The 16886-nt window shown below is 46.6% G+C and overlaps 1 protein-coding gene across 2 annotated transcripts in view; it reads right to left on the bottom strand.

Moving 5' to 3' along the window:
* The window catches only part of FAM178B (family with sequence similarity 178 member B), an 819452-nt gene that overhangs the window by 720079 nt on the left and 82487 nt on the right, over window positions 1–16886 (bottom strand). The gene's annotated exons all lie outside the window — the stretch shown is intronic.

Genomic DNA, 16886 nt, shown 5'->3' with positions numbered 1-16886 from the left:
CACAAGAAATACAAAGAAAGGAACCATTGGAGTTTAAGTATCGCCCACCATATAACACTGAAATACTAAAACATAAATTAGAAGAAACATTAATACACTTTGACCACAAAGACTGCAAAGCCGCAACAACAACATGGCTAACAACCACAAATAAACTAGCAGAGGAAATAAACCCCACAAAACAAATAAGAATCAATAAGCCTAAACAAATAAACCCGTGGTACAACAAGAAGATAAAGGAAGTCAAACGAGAGCTGAGAAAAAAAGAAAAAGAAAAGAATGGAAAAAATATAAAACAGTAAATCTGACCAAATTCAGGAAACAACTAGCTTATTACAAAAAAATAATTCTGAACACAAAAAAACAATTCTTCAGCTCAAAAATTGAAAAATTTGCGAACAACCCAAAAACACTATTCAACATAGTAAAAAATCTGACATGGAGATCACGTGATGTGGTGAGCCGGAAGGACGGTTCTCTTCGGGCTCCGGGTGTCCACCCTGGTAATCTGCTACCATCTGCCTCAAACCTGCGAAAACCGTTTTTTTGAACCCTGACTGGGGACGAGCATATGTCCATCGTGCGATATATGAGCATATCGCCGCTGAGTATGGCTGCAAAAAGCGCAAAAAAAGACAAGGAGAAACCGCGTGGCGGAGAGTCCAAAATGGCGGCCGGGACTGACCCCGCAGGGAATGGAGCTGGAACAAGCATCACCCTGGCTGATATTAAAGACACGGTGCGAGCAGCTCTAGATGAGAAATTTGGTGAGAAACTGGCAGGGATAGAAGAGAGGCTCACCGAGGTGTGCTCGGCGATTACGGAACTCACGCCGCGAATCGAACAAGTAGAAACCCGGCTCTCCACGTTAGAAGATGAGAGGTCAACTATACCGACTTCCATAGCAGAGCATGGCACACAGCTACAAGCATTGGAACAAAAGTTAGACGATTTGGAGAATCGCAATCGCAGAAGCAATTTACGTTTTTTGGGCTTCCCTGAAAGTGTAGCCGACGGGGAGCTGTGTGCAATACTAGAAAAATGGCTGCCGGAGGAACTCGGGCTCACCACACTGCAAGGCTGCCTCGTGGTCGAGAGGGCGCACAGGCTCGGGGCTAGGAAAGATGGCGTGGCTAGGCCACGAATTGTGATCGCGAAACTCATGAACTACCGCCATAAACAAGACATTTGGCAAGCGTATCGAAGAAAGAGATGAGCTATAATGGATCTAAGATACGAGTATTTCAAGACTTCTCACTGCGCGTATCTGAGCTGCGAAAATCATTTGCTCCTATATGCACGGAGCTTTATAACCGCCAGATCCGCTTCTCCCTGCTGTATCCAGCGAAATTGAAAGTTTGGAACGCGGATAAACAGGTTACCTTTGACTCCCGCGAGGCGGCCCAGAAATATCTACAACAGCTTGGTTAAGATTGCGGGAGGCTTTTTGGAACTGTTTTCTCCCTTTTCGGTCTCCCCCCACCGGATCCTGGGACGTTTGGAACTGGAGCTGCGGATCATGGTAACTGGCTTTCTTTTTTGTGGTATATTACTTAAGTTTTACACACAGCAACTATTATAGCAACGACGGCTACTGTGGCGTATTCTAGCCTGCCGACGACAGTGACAGTATTGTTTTAAGAAAGAGGCATACACTGAGGCTGCATAGCCTACTACTCAAACGCCGCTTTATATCTCTATTTCTTTATTTATTTTTCTTTTTGTTTGGCTGCATATTTGCTGACGGCGATTGCAGGAAGCCAGGCAAGGCTTAGAGCCTGCCAAGGGACACACCGCAGCTGCAATATTTTTGCTCTTCATTTGCTTATTTACCTTTTCTTTGAGGAAGCCAGCATGGGACTTGTACAGAGCTCTCCTTTTTCCCAGGCCTATGGAGGAGGAAGATGGCTACTCCACAGACAAGTTTTCAGCGATCTTTACATATGGCTGGTTATGCTGAACCCGAGAAAACTGTTATTAACTGGCTCAGTTCCCTGCTGTAGAACTTGACTACAGGGGACAGCAGGTTCTGAGTTCAGAACCGTATAGAGGTTTGCTACTTTGGAGTTTCTTGGATTGTTTGATATCTCAGAGGTAGACCGTCATATTCTATATGAAATTTGTCATGCGCAGAATATAAATTCTGTTTCCTAAATTTTATTTGGGACAGGGATGGGACACCCGGGCACATACCAACACGTGATCCCCATGCCACTGTGGATGTGGCTATGTTTAGTTTTTGGGATGGGGAAGGAGGGTGGGATTGGGGGAGGGGGGGATGATGGGGTGGGTGACTACCAAGGTTGGGGAACGCAATGGATTGGATATCAGGCGCACCATCTTACCTGGTTCTGGGCCGACGGGGGGATTAGGCTGGGGATTCCCCTGTATCTCACTTTGTTACTGTATCAGGGGCTAGTGCCCCCAGGCTACAGGGCATTATATGACAATGGATAAAGTGATATCGTGGAATGTCAACGGTTTAGGAACTCCAATTAAAAGAAAAAAAACTCTTACTACCTGAAGCATTTAAAGGCGGATATCGCTTGTATACAGGAAACGCACCTCTCTCCATCAGAGAGTGCGAAACTCCGTAGAGAATGGGTGGGGACCTGTATTTTTTCGGCAGCCCAAGGCCAGAAGGGAGGCGTGGCTATCTTAATCCGCAAAAACCTTAATTTCAATATCACAGGACAAGTTATAGACTCCGAGGGACGATATGCTATGATCACGGGTGTATGGGAGGGAAAGTTGGTCACCATATGTAATGTATATGCCCCAAATGAGTACAGACACAGTTTCTTTGAACGTTTGGGAAATCTTTTATTGACACATACACAGGGAATTCTTTTCCTTATGGGAGACTTCAACTGTGTGCACGATGCTAGTATGGATCGGAGCCCCCCGATGCTAATGACCCCAAGCAAAAAGTTGAAGGGCATTGCATTTCTCTGTTCTCAGTTAGGTCTCCTGGATATATGGAGAGTTTTGCATCCAACAGAGAGAGACTACACACACGTATCCAGGGCACATTCCTCACTATCCCGAATAGATTATATTTTAGTCTCACAAGCTCACTTTGCTAACATTACATCCGCCACTATTGAAGCACAGGCCATATCAGATCATTCACCAGTAGCTTTGCAAGTTGCTCTAACACCTCCTGGGGATGGTCCGAAAATGTGGCGTTTCCCTGCTTACTTATGACAAGATCTACAATTTCAGAAATTTTTACAGACAAAATGGGATGATTACTTTCAACACAACCAACAACACACGGATAACCCGCAGGTCTTTTGGGAGGCAGCCAAAGCTGTACTACGAGGAGAAATCATCTCATACACACATGCATTGTGTAGGAAGGCTGAATCAGATATCCTGGCATTGGAGCAACAGCTGCAATGTCACAAAAAGGTACTACTTGCCCACCCACTTCATTCCAAGACAGAATATTACAATACTCTATCACGACTTAACACCCTACTGCATACACGGGCACAACGGCAATTACACAAGGGGGAACAAACACTGTTTCAATTTGGAAATAAGGCTGGACGACTGCTAGCCAATGTGGCAAAGGCAGCCCGGTCTTCAACTTTCATATCACGTATGAAAGATGCTCAAGGCAAAGAGGTTACACAGAAACCAGATATTTGTGAGGTGTTCCGGGAGTTTTACACACACTTATATAAGGCTGAACAGAATGAAAATCGCACTGCCGAAGCAGAATTCTTCCAAGACATCTCCATCCCGCAGCTTTCGCAGACACAGGTGGGATTCCTTAATCGCCCTATAGAGACATTGGAAGTCTTACATGCTATAGCTGCTGTCCAATCCGGGAAGTCACCAGGACCGGATGGATTCTCATATGATTTCTACAAAATATTGAGAACTCAAGTCGTAGATCCTCTTACCACTTTTTATAGAGACGGGCTTGATAAAAATGTTTTTCCAACAGACTTCAACCTGGCACACATCACAGTTCTACCGAAACCGGGCAAGGATCCTTTGCTCCCTGGGTCGTATCGACCCATTTCGCTCTTGAATTGTGATCTTAAATTACTAGCCAAAATTCTAGCAGAACGCCTCAATATGCTTCTCCCTCAATTAATTTCTCCCACCAAGTGGGTTTTGTGAAAGGGCGTAAGGGGAATGCTAATATCCTTAAATTGATTACAGCTATGAAGTTGTGCAGATCTAACCACACCCCTGCATTGGCAGTGGGATTCGATTCGGAGAAAGCATTCGATCGAGTCTCATGGAACTATATGTTCTTTCTATTGCAAAAATTGGGGATGGAAGGGCCTTTCTTAAACTACATTTCTCTACTTTATCGCTCCCCGATATCTAGAATCATTGCCAATGGCTTCGTCTCAGAGAATGTACCCATCTGTAGGGGAGTACGCCAAGGATGCCCCCTATCCCCGCTACTTTACATACTGGCTATAGATCCTTTACTGCGGAAAATTGCTACGAACCCCAAGATAACAGGGTTTGGGGGCCCCGCACAACCATTTACAGTTGCAGCATTCGCTGATGACGTTTTCATTTTTGTGCTAAATCCTGACATCTCCCTGCCAGAAGTTTTAAGGCTCCAACAAATTTTTGGCTCCTTTGCTGGCTTAAAGATTAATCAGGAAAAATCTGAGGCTGTAGATGTCACGGGGGCGGTGCGGGATCAGTGGAAGGGTTCATTTCCACTACGATGGGTTGACTCAGAGTTAAAATACTTAGGTATAAGAATCCCCACTGATATAGATGAGTTATACACGGTTAATATTCAACCATTATTACAACATACTCTTTGCAAATTAGAGCATTGGCAGAACTTACCACTTTCCTTAAGGGGACGTATACAACTCTTTAAGATGATTATACTTCCCAAGTGGTTGTATATACTCCAGATGGTTCCCTTGTGGGTGACTAAACAAGATAGGCAACGCTTCAACAGGTCACTCCGCACTTTTATATGGAGACGGAAAAAGCCAAGGATCTCTATGGAGATTCTATGCAGACCGGTTGGAGAAGGGGGACTGGGTTGCCCTAATCTTCTCTGGTACAATATGGCGTGTAACCTCCGCTTGGTGCGGGACTGGCTACTTGCTACACAGGCCTTTGTCCCTTGCAAGACCTTAACGGCATGGTATGGGGTGTCGGGATTAAATCCCCTTTTGCAGCTTGATGCTAGTAGTGTTCCACATCACCTTAAGTCTCACATCCTACTGACCTTTTGTCGTAAGACATGGAGACAACTCTTAAAATCCTTCGGTATCTGTCACCGATTAACCCCATTTATTTCTATAGTACATAACCCCGAGTTTCCACCAGGGCACCACAACTCCACTTTTCATAAATGGCATACTCATGGTTTGAGATATGTGTACCAACTCTTTGACAGTAATACTGAACAACCACAGACGTTTTTGTCTCTACAAAACAAATTTGACTTACCATCACAAGACTTATACGCTTTCTTACAAATTCAACATTATTTAGCTAGTCAACGAACGAGTTTGACTCTAACTCCCTCCTTCAATAAATTTATGGAATTATTTCCTGAATATCCAAAACAGAAAATGAACATTACGTGGTATTATACGATTCTTTCCAAGCGGGGCTCACAGGACCCTATCCACCGCCTCTATGAGAGGTGGGTAGATTGGCCAAAGTTTAAACTGTCTTATGAGACTTTCAAACGGCTATTTGAGATAACCAGATGTATAACGGATAATGTTCTCTTACAAGAAACTTTTTATAAATTCATCTGGAGATTCTTTATTACTCCCGCTAAAGCGTTCCAGATGCGCTTAGGTACTATGGATCGTTGCCCAAAATGTGAAACGCAGTTAGGTACATATGTCCATTGCTTTTGGGAGTGTCAAAGTATCCACATATTTTGGGGAGGTGTTGCTGTGTTATGCTCAAAAATTCTTGGTCATCCCTTGCCCACAGACCCAAATTTATGGTTATTTGGTTGTACTGCTTACCTACATTGGGATCCTACGCCACACACAGTACTCTTTCTACATAGAGCAGGATTAATAGGAAAGAAACTGATCTTACTGCATTGGTTGACTGAGACTCGTCCTAGTGTGGAGGTCTGGTTTACCAGGATGGTATCATTGAGTAACCTTGAATATGCCGCAGCTAGTAATACCTCATTTAAGAAACTTTGCATGATCCAAAAAATTTGGACGGATTTGTTCGCTTATTTGAAACCCACCATCAATGCTAATGGGCAACTACCCAATGATCACTAGTGGGTCCTGGGATAGGTACCGTTGTTCTAACCATTTGGTGTCTACTGTATGTATTGTTTCGACCACCGCTATACTGAATTGGAGTTTCTGAAGGTTCTTTTATCTTTTGTGTTGGACTTATTTTTCCACATGGGTTACCTATCTTAACACTAGGCCCACTACTCCATATCGGACAGGGTATGGGTGCATGTTAAAAACTGCCGTGATTCAGGGCATGCAGATCCCTAACTCGGTAGATGGGTTGCTTAGGCGGGGAAGGGAGGGGGAGAAGGGGTGGGAGGGATGGGTGGGAGGTATAGACACCATGTAAGCATGAACTTCCTGTACTATTACCATGCTTTTGATCCCTTGACGAACAGACAAAGTCAACCACTGGTTGTTATCAAAATTGTTATATTGCTGTATATATTGCTGTATATGTTGGTGTTTTTGTTCTAGTTTCAAGTATACCGAAAGTTAGCAAACATGTCCCAACTTTGTTTTTACAGTGGTCAGGCTGACTTCTGGTTTAAACTTCCTCACCTGTTTAATTCTGTTTAATTCTGAACATGTATCTGCAGATGTTGGTGTTTAAAACTCAATAAACAGATATTAAAAAAAAAAAAAAAAAAAAAAATCTGACATATGATAAAACAGAGGCTCCCCATAACCTACCAGAGAATAAATGTAACGAAATAGCGCACTATTTCATAGACAAAATCACAAACCTAAAAACTAAGATCCTAAACTCAACAAAACAGGATATTAAGATGCACAAAAGAGATGTAACACAATGGTACACGTTTGATGAAGTCTCAAATCTGGAAGTAGAATCTATGCTAAAAAAAACTAAATCCTGCCCCACATATAATCGACACCATACCTACCATGGACATAAAAAAACTAGCGAACAGTTTCCTATACTTTAACTAAAATCATAAACCTATCCCTTAATGAAGGATCAATGCCAGATGTACTTAAAGGAGCTATAATCAAACCGATATTAAAGAAAAAAAAAACAGCGACCCAAATATATTGAGTAACTACAGACCAGTCTCTAACCTACCCCTACTTGCTAAATTAATAGAAAAAACGGTACAAAAACAACTAGCTGAACACCTAGATAACAATAACATACTTTATCCCTCACAACACGGCATTAGAAAATACTATAGCACTGAAACATTATTAATCTCTCTAACAGACAATGTACTGCGAGGATTTGATAGTAGTAAACACTTCATTATGGTACTATTAGACTTGTCAGCAGCATTTGACACAGTAAATCATATCATACTACTAAAAAGACTTGAAGAAACAGGACTACAAAACAATTGACTGGTTCAGATCCTTCCTAAACAATAGATATTTTCTAGTACAGATAAAAACGCAATATCAGACAAAATAGAGCTAAAAACAGGAGTACCCCAGGAATCAGCACTCTCGGCGACACTATTTAATATTTACCTGCTACCCCTATGTCACCTCCTGGCTGGATTAAGTATCATACATTACATATACGCTGACGACATCCAACTAATACTACCCATAGATGAAACAATTGAAAAAACATTAAACCTAGTAATAATATACCTAGATATAATTAAACAACTGCTAAACCAAATGGAGCTAGTAATCAACATCAAAAAAATGGAATTTATACACATGCCGGATTTACGCGCGCAGGGCACTCGCGCGCCAGCACGCCTATTTTGCATAGGCCGCCGGCACTCGCAAAGCCCCGAGGCTTCGTAAAAGGGGCGTGGCGATGGTTCGGGGGCGGGCTGGGATGGCGGTCCCGAGTCCCCCGGAACTGCGGCCTGTGCCGGGGGATGCCGAGGTGTCGCGAGCAAGTTACGCCTGCTTCAAGCAGGCGTAACTTGCACAACAAAAGGTAGGGGGGGATTTAGGTAGCGCTGGGGGGTGGGGTAGATAGGGGAAGGGAGGGGAAGATGGGGGGACGCGGAAGGAAAGTTCCCTCCAAGGCCGCTCCGAAATCGGAGCGGCCTCGGAGGGAATGGAGGCAGGCTGCACGGCTCGGCGCACGCAGGCTGCCGATTTTGCGCAGCCTTGCATGCGCCGACTTTTTTAGGTTCTACCTCCTACAGCGAAAAAACATTGAGTTGATTCAAACCCCCATCAGACTTAAAAATGATCAGAAAGCAGATCTAGCCGAGAAAGCTCGAAACCTAGGTGTAATAATCGACACGGAACATAGCCTTAAACAACACATATCACTGAAGGGCAAAGAAGGTTACGCCAAACTTATGGTCCTCAGGAGGCTGAAGCCCTTATTAACCCAAACACACTTTCGAACAGTCCTACAGGCACTCATTTTCGCTAGCACAGATTACTGCAACACACTGTTTCTGGGATTGCCGTATTCAACTATAAGACCACTCCAAATCTTACAAAACTCTGCCGCCAGAATACTTACTGGTAAAAATAAAAGAGATCACATCTCTCAAACACTTGCCGAACTACACTGGCTGCCAATATAATAAAGAGTTCAATATAAAACACTCTGCACAATTCACAAACTAATTAATGAAGAAAAAGCAGATTGGTTAAACACAGCGCTGCGCTTACATGTCTCCCAGAGAAATCTTAGATCAGCCAATAAAGCCCTTCTAACCATCCCTTCAGTCAGGACAGCCAGACTGACTCAAGTCAGAGCGAGCCCTATCCTTAGCTGGACCAATTTTGTGGAACACAATGCTCCTAGAAACTAGATTACAGAGAGATTTAAAACTCTTCAAAAAAAGTCTAAAAACCTGGCTTTTCAAAAAAGCTTTTTACAATGAAAATGGAGAATAAGAAATATGAACTAATAGGCAACGGAACATCAACACAGCACAAAGTCACCTAGATGCGTATTTGCATATTTTATTATTTTCTCTCATACTTACTTTTAAAGCTAAATAGAGACAGTATAAAGTACTATACTTATATGGTTACCCTATAAATCATATATATGGACAACACCCATGTCACCTTTCATATAGATTGTATTATTGAAACATGTAACCGAAACTATATTGGCACTTTGTAAGATAGTATGACCCAAGCTGAACATTAAATATATGTGCCTCTCTGTAAACTGTTGTGATGGTGCATACCAAACGATGGTATAGAAAAGATTTTAAATAAATAAATACATTTGGGTTTTGTAGGTTGAGGATCTGTAGGATGCCGCGGCTGGCGAAGCGTCCAAGCACTCTAATGTGGCGCGAGTTATAGATCAGTTTGTTGTCTCAATTCAGATGGAGTGTGGCTTGAAGATAATTTTTTTTTTTTTTATCCTCAGTAGAGGCTGAAGCTTTGTAGCCGTACTGGTCAACAGATCTCTTATTAAATTGTTTGGACAACGTGGTGGATATGACCTGTTGTTGTGAAATATCGTCTCATATGGCGCAAGAACGTAACCCTGGAAGGTGGTTGGCTGCCAAGGTATTTGCCAAAGTGTAAAGAGACTTCCGAGTTTCGGAAAATAAACTAGTTCAGGAAGTGCCTTCACCTTTTCTCGAGGGAAAGGTATTGAGGCAAGGCTTGTTGAAAACGTGGTTCTTAGAGCCTGCCGGATATGAAGATATATATGATGCAAATTGGTGATTGCATGCAGGTTGTGAGCCTCTGCTGAGAAACAAATTTACCCATTTTGTTTTCATTTATCCTCAATTGGGAGTGAAGTGGAAGAGATGCTGGATCAGGAGATTGCATCGTCAAGTCAAACACCCCGGAGTAATATGAAAGGTGAATTCTTCATCTGAACCTCAAGTCGACAGCAGTAAAAAAATGTTGGAGGACCAACAAGAGAGTCTTCCCAGGATCTTCCAGAAATGGTGTCCTCTGGGAGCTGTGGTAGGGCAATGGTTCAGCAGGAACCCCCAAAATCTTTAATATGCCCAGCAGTCATGGGCGTACAATTGACGAACCTTTATTAACAGCGTAGGTAGTATACGTGCTCAAGGAGGAATCCGGCTCCAATATGCCTGTCTCCATCAGCATGCTCACTTTTTTTTTTGGATGCCTATTTGTAGGCTTCGCATTGGTTTGCGGGGCCGCTTTTGTTAAAGTTTTGGGGTTTTTTTGCAACGCACGGTGTTAACAGGCATCTGGTGGGCAGAAATGCGTGTGCACGCCCGGCAGAATTGCGTGTGCACGCTCAGCACCTGTGTTGAAGTGCTGGCGTGTCCGGTGCCTGCGCCGATAGTCTGGCGTGCTCAGTGAGCCCTGCTCTCACCTTCTGGCTGTGAGTCGCGCCCCAGCTTTGTATTACATTTCTTTCACATCAATGTCTTGGTTTGCCCGCCGATGCTTCGGTCCGCCGGCGCCCATGTCGCTGCGTAGGCAGCCGCGTCGATGCGTCAGCATGCTGGCTATTAAGACGATGCGACGGCGAATTAGCTGATGGTAGCGCGCCCTCGGCCGTGTCGATGGGTTAGCGTGTCCTCTGTGTTAATGAGGATGGCGCGGCCCACGGCTGCGTTGATGCGCCTGGCACACCCGTGGCTGCATAGATGCGCCAGAGGCCTCTTCGATGAGGCGGCGGCTGTGTCGATGTGCTGGCATCAATGGGCTGGCGTCCGCGTCGACGCCTGCATCAACGTGTCTGCCCTCCGGTGCCCGCATCGACGCCTGCATCAACGTGCCTGCCCTCCAGTGCCTGCGTCGACATGCCGGCATCCATGTTGGTGTATCGGCACCCGAGCAAGGAATCGGCGCTCTGGGTTTGGCTTTTTTTTTTTTTTAAAGGTCAGTATAGTTGTTATGAAGCCGCCAGTAGTCAGCCAAGAGATCGTGTTCCTGTGCCCCTCCCCCGGCCTCTACTCAGTGTTTGCCTGGTAAACGGGGGTCATCCGAGGAGGTTAGTTAAGGCAGCAATCGTTCGGGAGGGGGAGAGGATGCCCCAAGATGTTTTAGACAATCTCGTAAGGGCAGGCTGCTGAGAAACTTTTTTTTTTTTACTCGTTTCCTTCCTTCCTTCATTTTGAATATAGCAAATGTTGCTTACCTGATGTAACAGGTGTTCTCACAGGACAGCAGGATGTTAGTCCTCACAAATGGGTGACATCGAGGATGGAGCCCACCACGGAAAACTTCTGTCAAAGTTTAACAGAACTTTGACTGGCCCCTACTGGGCATGCCCAGCAAGGCACTGACCCTGCAGCCAGCAGGGGTCTCCCTTCAGTCTGATTTTCAAAGCTACAGGCAGTGCCTAAAAAAGTAAAAACAAAACGAACCCAACACCGCGGGGTGGCGGGCGGGTTTCGTGAGGACTAACATCCTGCTGTCCTGTGAGAACACCTGTTACATCAGGTAAGCAACATTTGCTTTCTCACAGGACAAGCAGGATGGTTGTCCTCACAAATGGGTGAGTACCGAGCTGAGGATGTCCTGACCTGCACCAAATGTACCCAACGATGTGCAACAGGCACAACAACTGGGGTGGAATTTGGTAAAGGGCATCCGCACCCTACCGGGAAGGTGGAAGGGTGTTGGTACATCATGTTGGAAAAAGGTTTCGCAAGACAGATTGGCCGAAGATGGAGTCCTGTCTTCCATCTTTGTCCAAACAATAGTGGGCTGCAAAGGTATGGAGAGAACTCCAGGTTGCAGCTTTACAGATGTCAGGAAGCGGCACCGATCGAAGGTGTGCCACTGAAGTCGCCATGGCCCTCACAGAGTGTGCTTTTACACGGTCTTGAAAAGGAATGCCAGCTTGCTGATAGCAAAAAGAAATGCAGTCCGCCAACCAGGAGGAAAGAGCCTGCTTACCCACAGGTTGTCCCAACTTGTTAGGATGGAAGGAGACAAACAATTGAGTGCTCTTCCTGTGAGCAACTGTACGGTCTAGATAAAACGCTAGAGCTCGTTTACAGTCTAGGGTATGCAGAGTCTGTTCCCCAGAGTTGGAATGGGGCCTGGGAAAAAAGATAGGTAGTATGATGGATTGATTGATATGAAATGCAGAAACTACCTTAGGTAAAAATTTAGGGTGAGTGCGGAGCACCGCCCTGTCTTGCAGGAGTTTAGTGTAAGGCGGATAGGTGACTAAGGCCTGTAACTCACTAACCCTGCGAGCTGAAGTGATAGCCAATAGGAATAATACTTTCCATGTGAGATACTTCAATTCACAGGAGTGCAGAGGTTCGAAAGGTGGTTTCATTAGACGACCAAGAACCAGATTAAGGTCCCAAGATGGGGCCGGAGGACGTAAGGGTGGCTTCAGATGGAGCAAGCCTTTAAGAAAGCATGTCACCAGGGGTTGTACTGAAATAGGGACACCTTCTATACCTTTATGGAAGGCGGCTACCGCACTGACATGCATCCTAATGGAAGAGGTCTTTAGACCGGATTCTGAGAGGTGCCATAAATAGTCCAAGAACTTAGAGATTGGACAGGAAAGGGGATCAAGGGACTGAGAAGTGCACCATGATGTGTACCTTTTCCATTTATATGAATAGGATCTTCTGGTGGAGGGCTTTCGTGAAGCTATCAGGACACGAGAAACCGAATCCGAAAGGTTAAAAGGCTGAAGGACTAACCTTTCAACATCCATGCCGTCAGGGACAAGGCTTGGAGGTTGGGATGGAGGAGGCATCCGTCGTTTTGAGTGAGCAGATGCGGATCCGTTCCCAGAGGGATGTGCCTGCGGATGGAGAGATCCTGGAGTATGGGAAACCACACTTGGCGTGGCCAGTGGGGAGCTATCAGGATCATGGTTCCCCTGTCCTGGCATAGCTTCACGAGAGTCCTTGACAGAAGAGGAAGTGGAGGGAATGCATAAAGCAGACCTGTCGTCCACTTGAGGGAGAAGGCATCCCTCGGCTGAGAGTGTTGGCTCCGAATGAGAGAGCAGTAATCGTCCACTTTGTGGTTCTGAGGGGACGCAAAGAGGTCTATGCGGGGAAAACCCCACTTGTGAAACAGAGAGGTCACTACGAGAGGATCGAGTGACCACTCGTGTGGCTTGAAGACACGGCTCAGCTAGTCTGCCAATACATTGTCTACTCCCGGCAAGTAAGTGGCCTTGAGGTACATGGAATGGGAGAGGGCTTCTGCCCAAATCTGCGCAGCTTCCTGACACAGAAGGAAGGAGCCTGTGCCTCCCTGCTTGTTTATGTACCACATGGCCACTTGGTTGTCTGTCTGGATTAAGATTATCTGATCTGATAGATGATCTTTGAAAGTTCTGAGCGCGTAGCGAATTGCTCGAAGTTCCAAGAAATTTATCTGGTGTTCGGCTTCCTCTGGCGACCACAACCCTTGGGTTTGTAATTCGTCCACATGGGCCCCCCCAACCGATGTGGGAAGCATCGGTGGTTAGGATTACCTGTGGATCTGGTAGGAGAAAGGGTAAGCCCTGAAGGAGATTGACTTGAGTCGTCCACCAGGTTAAAGACAGGCGTAGCGCTTGTGTAACTGTGACGATGTAGGACAGAGGCTGGAAAGCTTGAATCCATTGGTGTCGCAGAGTCCATTGCGTTACTCTCATGGCTAGTCGGGTCAAGGGAGTAACTTGAACCGAGGATGCCATGTGTTCTAGGAGGATGAGGAATTGGCGAGCTGTGGCAGTGTGTTGAGACTGGAGCTGGCGAGCTAGGGACATGAGAGTTTGGACTCGTTGAAGTGGAAGGTAGGCTTTTGCCTGTAAGGTGTCCAAGTCTGCTCCAATGAAGGATAAGGTCTGAGATGGGACCAAGCAAGATTTCTCGTAATTGACAAGAAACCCTAAGGAGAGGAGTGTGTGAATTGTCAACTTTAGGGAGGATTGCGCAATTTGAGGGGTGGAGGCCCTGATTAGCCAATCGTCCAGATAGGGGTAGACGTGGACACCTTCCTTCCTGAAAAATGCTGCTACTACTACGAGACATTTGGTAAAGACTCGTGGAGCAGATGCCAGCCCGAAAGGTAGTATTCGGTATTGATAATGGTCGTGGCCTATCAGAAAACGCAGATACTTGCGATGAGATTGTGTTATCGCAATGTGGGTATAAGCGTCCTTGAGGTCGAGAGAGCACAGCCAATCCCCCTTTTGCAACAGAGGGAGCAAGGTGCCCAGGGTTACCATCTTGAACTTCTCTTTTTGCAGATACTTGTTGAGGGCCCGAAGGTCCAGAATTGGACGTAACCCCCCTGATTTCTTTGGTATTAGAAGTATCTGGAATAGAATCCTTTCCCTTGTTGACAAGGAGGGACGGGTTCTATAGCATTTGATTGTAGAAGAAGGGATACTTCTTGATGTAATTGAGTCAAATGGCTGGTTAGACTCCATGCCTGAAGGGGCGGGGAGTCTGGCGGAAGTGTTATGAAGTTGAGGTGGTAACCCTGTGCGATAATTGCTAGCACCCACTGATCTGAGGTAATCTGTTTCCAACGGGGTAAGAAGTGGTACAGCCGACCTCCCACAGGGATGTGTGGAAGAGGGAGTTGGCATGTGCTCAATACAGGGAAGTCAAAGGCCCGCCGCAGGCCCAGGAGGTGGGGCTACAGTAGGTCTTTGCTTTCTCGGCTGACGAGGCTGAGGCCTGTTAGAGGACCGTGCAGGACGAGCCCTAGTTGACGGAGGGTAGTAGCGGCGTGGTCGAAAGAACGACTTTTTAGAGTCCTTCTTTTGCGGTTGCTTGGAGGTCATCTCAGGTGGGACAGATGAGAGTTGTTTCAACGTCTCATGGTGGTCTTTTAACTCCGCCACAATCTGTTGAATTTGCTCTCCAAAACAAATTGTCGCCTAAGCAGGGCAAATCAGCAAGACGATCTTGGACCTCTGAGTGAAGGTTGGATGACTTTAACCAAGCCCAACGTCTGGCTGAGATGGCTGTGGCTGAAACCTTCGTGGAAGCATCGAATATGTCGTAGGCAGTCCTAATCTCGTGCTTCCCTGCCTCAAATCCCTTGTGAAGAAGGGCTTGAAGCTGCGGTTGGTATTGGTCCGGCAACGTGTCAGCATAGTCTTGCATCTGCTTAAGGATGGCTCTGTTGTATTGAGTCATGTAAAGTTGATATGAAGCTATGCGTGAAATCAACATAGCTCCATGATACACTTTCCGTCCTACACTATCCAGGAACTTGTTGTCCCTGGTAGGTGGGGTAGAAGAGTGCGGCTTAAGACGCTTGGCCTTCTTCTGCGCGGACTCAACCACAACAGAGCGATGATCCAGTTGAGGTTTTTGGAAACCTGGTGCTGACTGGACAAGGTATGTGGAGTCAGCTTTCTTGTTAACTGGTGACACCGATGAAGGAGATTCCCAGTTTTTCTTGAGCAGATCCAAAAACACCTGGTGTATAGGGATGGAAGCGATGATTTTTGGAGCATCCAGAAATTGAAGTAGTTCCATCATCTGGTGTCTGTCATCAGCTTCAGATTGTAGTTGAAAAGGTACAACTTCTGACATCTCTTTCACAAAATTAATGAAAGATAGATCCTCAGGAGGAGATCTTTTTCTACTCTCTGTAGGAGATGGTGGCGAAGGCAAATCTGTGTCAGAAGAGGTATCATCATCATCACCCCAGGTATCATAGGGATCATGTGGGGCTTGTAGCCCTGATGGACCTGGCTGAGGCTCTGAAGGCATCGATGGAAACCGAGGTGGAATCGGTGCGGTAGGTGGAACCAGAAATGGCATCGATGGCTTCGGTGCTGCCGATGGAATCGGTGCCTGGCGCGGAATCGATGGAGCCGAAGGATAAATCGGTGGAGATATACCAGAAGGCACCGATGGAACTACCCCGGAAGGGGGAATTCGAAACGGTGTTTCTCCTGCCGATGAGAAACCAGTCGGAGACGGTGGTGTTGTCGATGGCACTGGAATCACCGATGGAAGGGCCGTCATGAGTGCCTCCATGCGGCTCAGTAGCGGTGCTAGCGCTTGTATCAACGGCTCGGTGGTCGGTTCCCTCCTCGGTGGCGAAGCCGGTGCCGGCGTCGGTGCCGGGGGCGGCACTGGAACCGGTGCCGGAGACGGTGCCGATGGAGGTTGTAATTTCTTCATCGCTTTCTCGATGGCCTCCTGGACCAGCCGGTCCAGTTCTGCCCGGAGACCAGGGGTAACAATACCCGGCTCGACGGGAGAGGGAGGCTGAGGCAGAGCCGGAGGGACCACCGTAACCGGTGGGATCACGGCTCCCACACCCGAAGAGGGTGAGGGTTTCCTCGATGCCTGCGAACGAGACGTGGACGGTGCCAAGTCTGATCGAGGCCTCTTAGTCGGTGGCTCGGCCTGTTCAGAGGTCGATGGCTGTGGATCCTCGACAGGCCGAGACTTGTGCCGTCGATGGCGATGCTTGTCTTTCCGATCCCCTCGCCCATCCGGGGAAGGGACGGGAGTCGATGGCCGAGAAGCGATCGATGGCGGACGGTCACCGGAGGGTTGACGGTGATGGTGCAACTTCGACGGTGCCGGTTCCGATGACGTCGATGCTATCGATGGCGTTGGGGTGGGTGCATGGAAGAGGAGCCCCATCTTCTCCATCCTGGCTTTGCGACCTTTGGGTGTCATTAAGGCACATTTGGTGCAAGTCAGGACATCATGCTCACTACCCAAACACATAACACAAACCCTATGAGGGTCTGTGATGGACATAGTCCGGGTGCAATCCGGACAACGACGGAACCCCGTTGCCATGGCTGTAAGCCAAAATTTA

Source organism: Rhinatrema bivittatum, chromosome 5, assembly GCF_901001135.1.
Source record: "Rhinatrema bivittatum chromosome 5, aRhiBiv1.1, whole genome shotgun sequence".
Taxonomy (NCBI): domain Eukaryota; kingdom Metazoa; phylum Chordata; class Amphibia; order Gymnophiona; family Rhinatrematidae; genus Rhinatrema; species Rhinatrema bivittatum.
The sequence above is the reverse complement of the archived record's forward strand: the minus strand, read 5'-3'. Positions and strand labels throughout refer to the sequence as shown.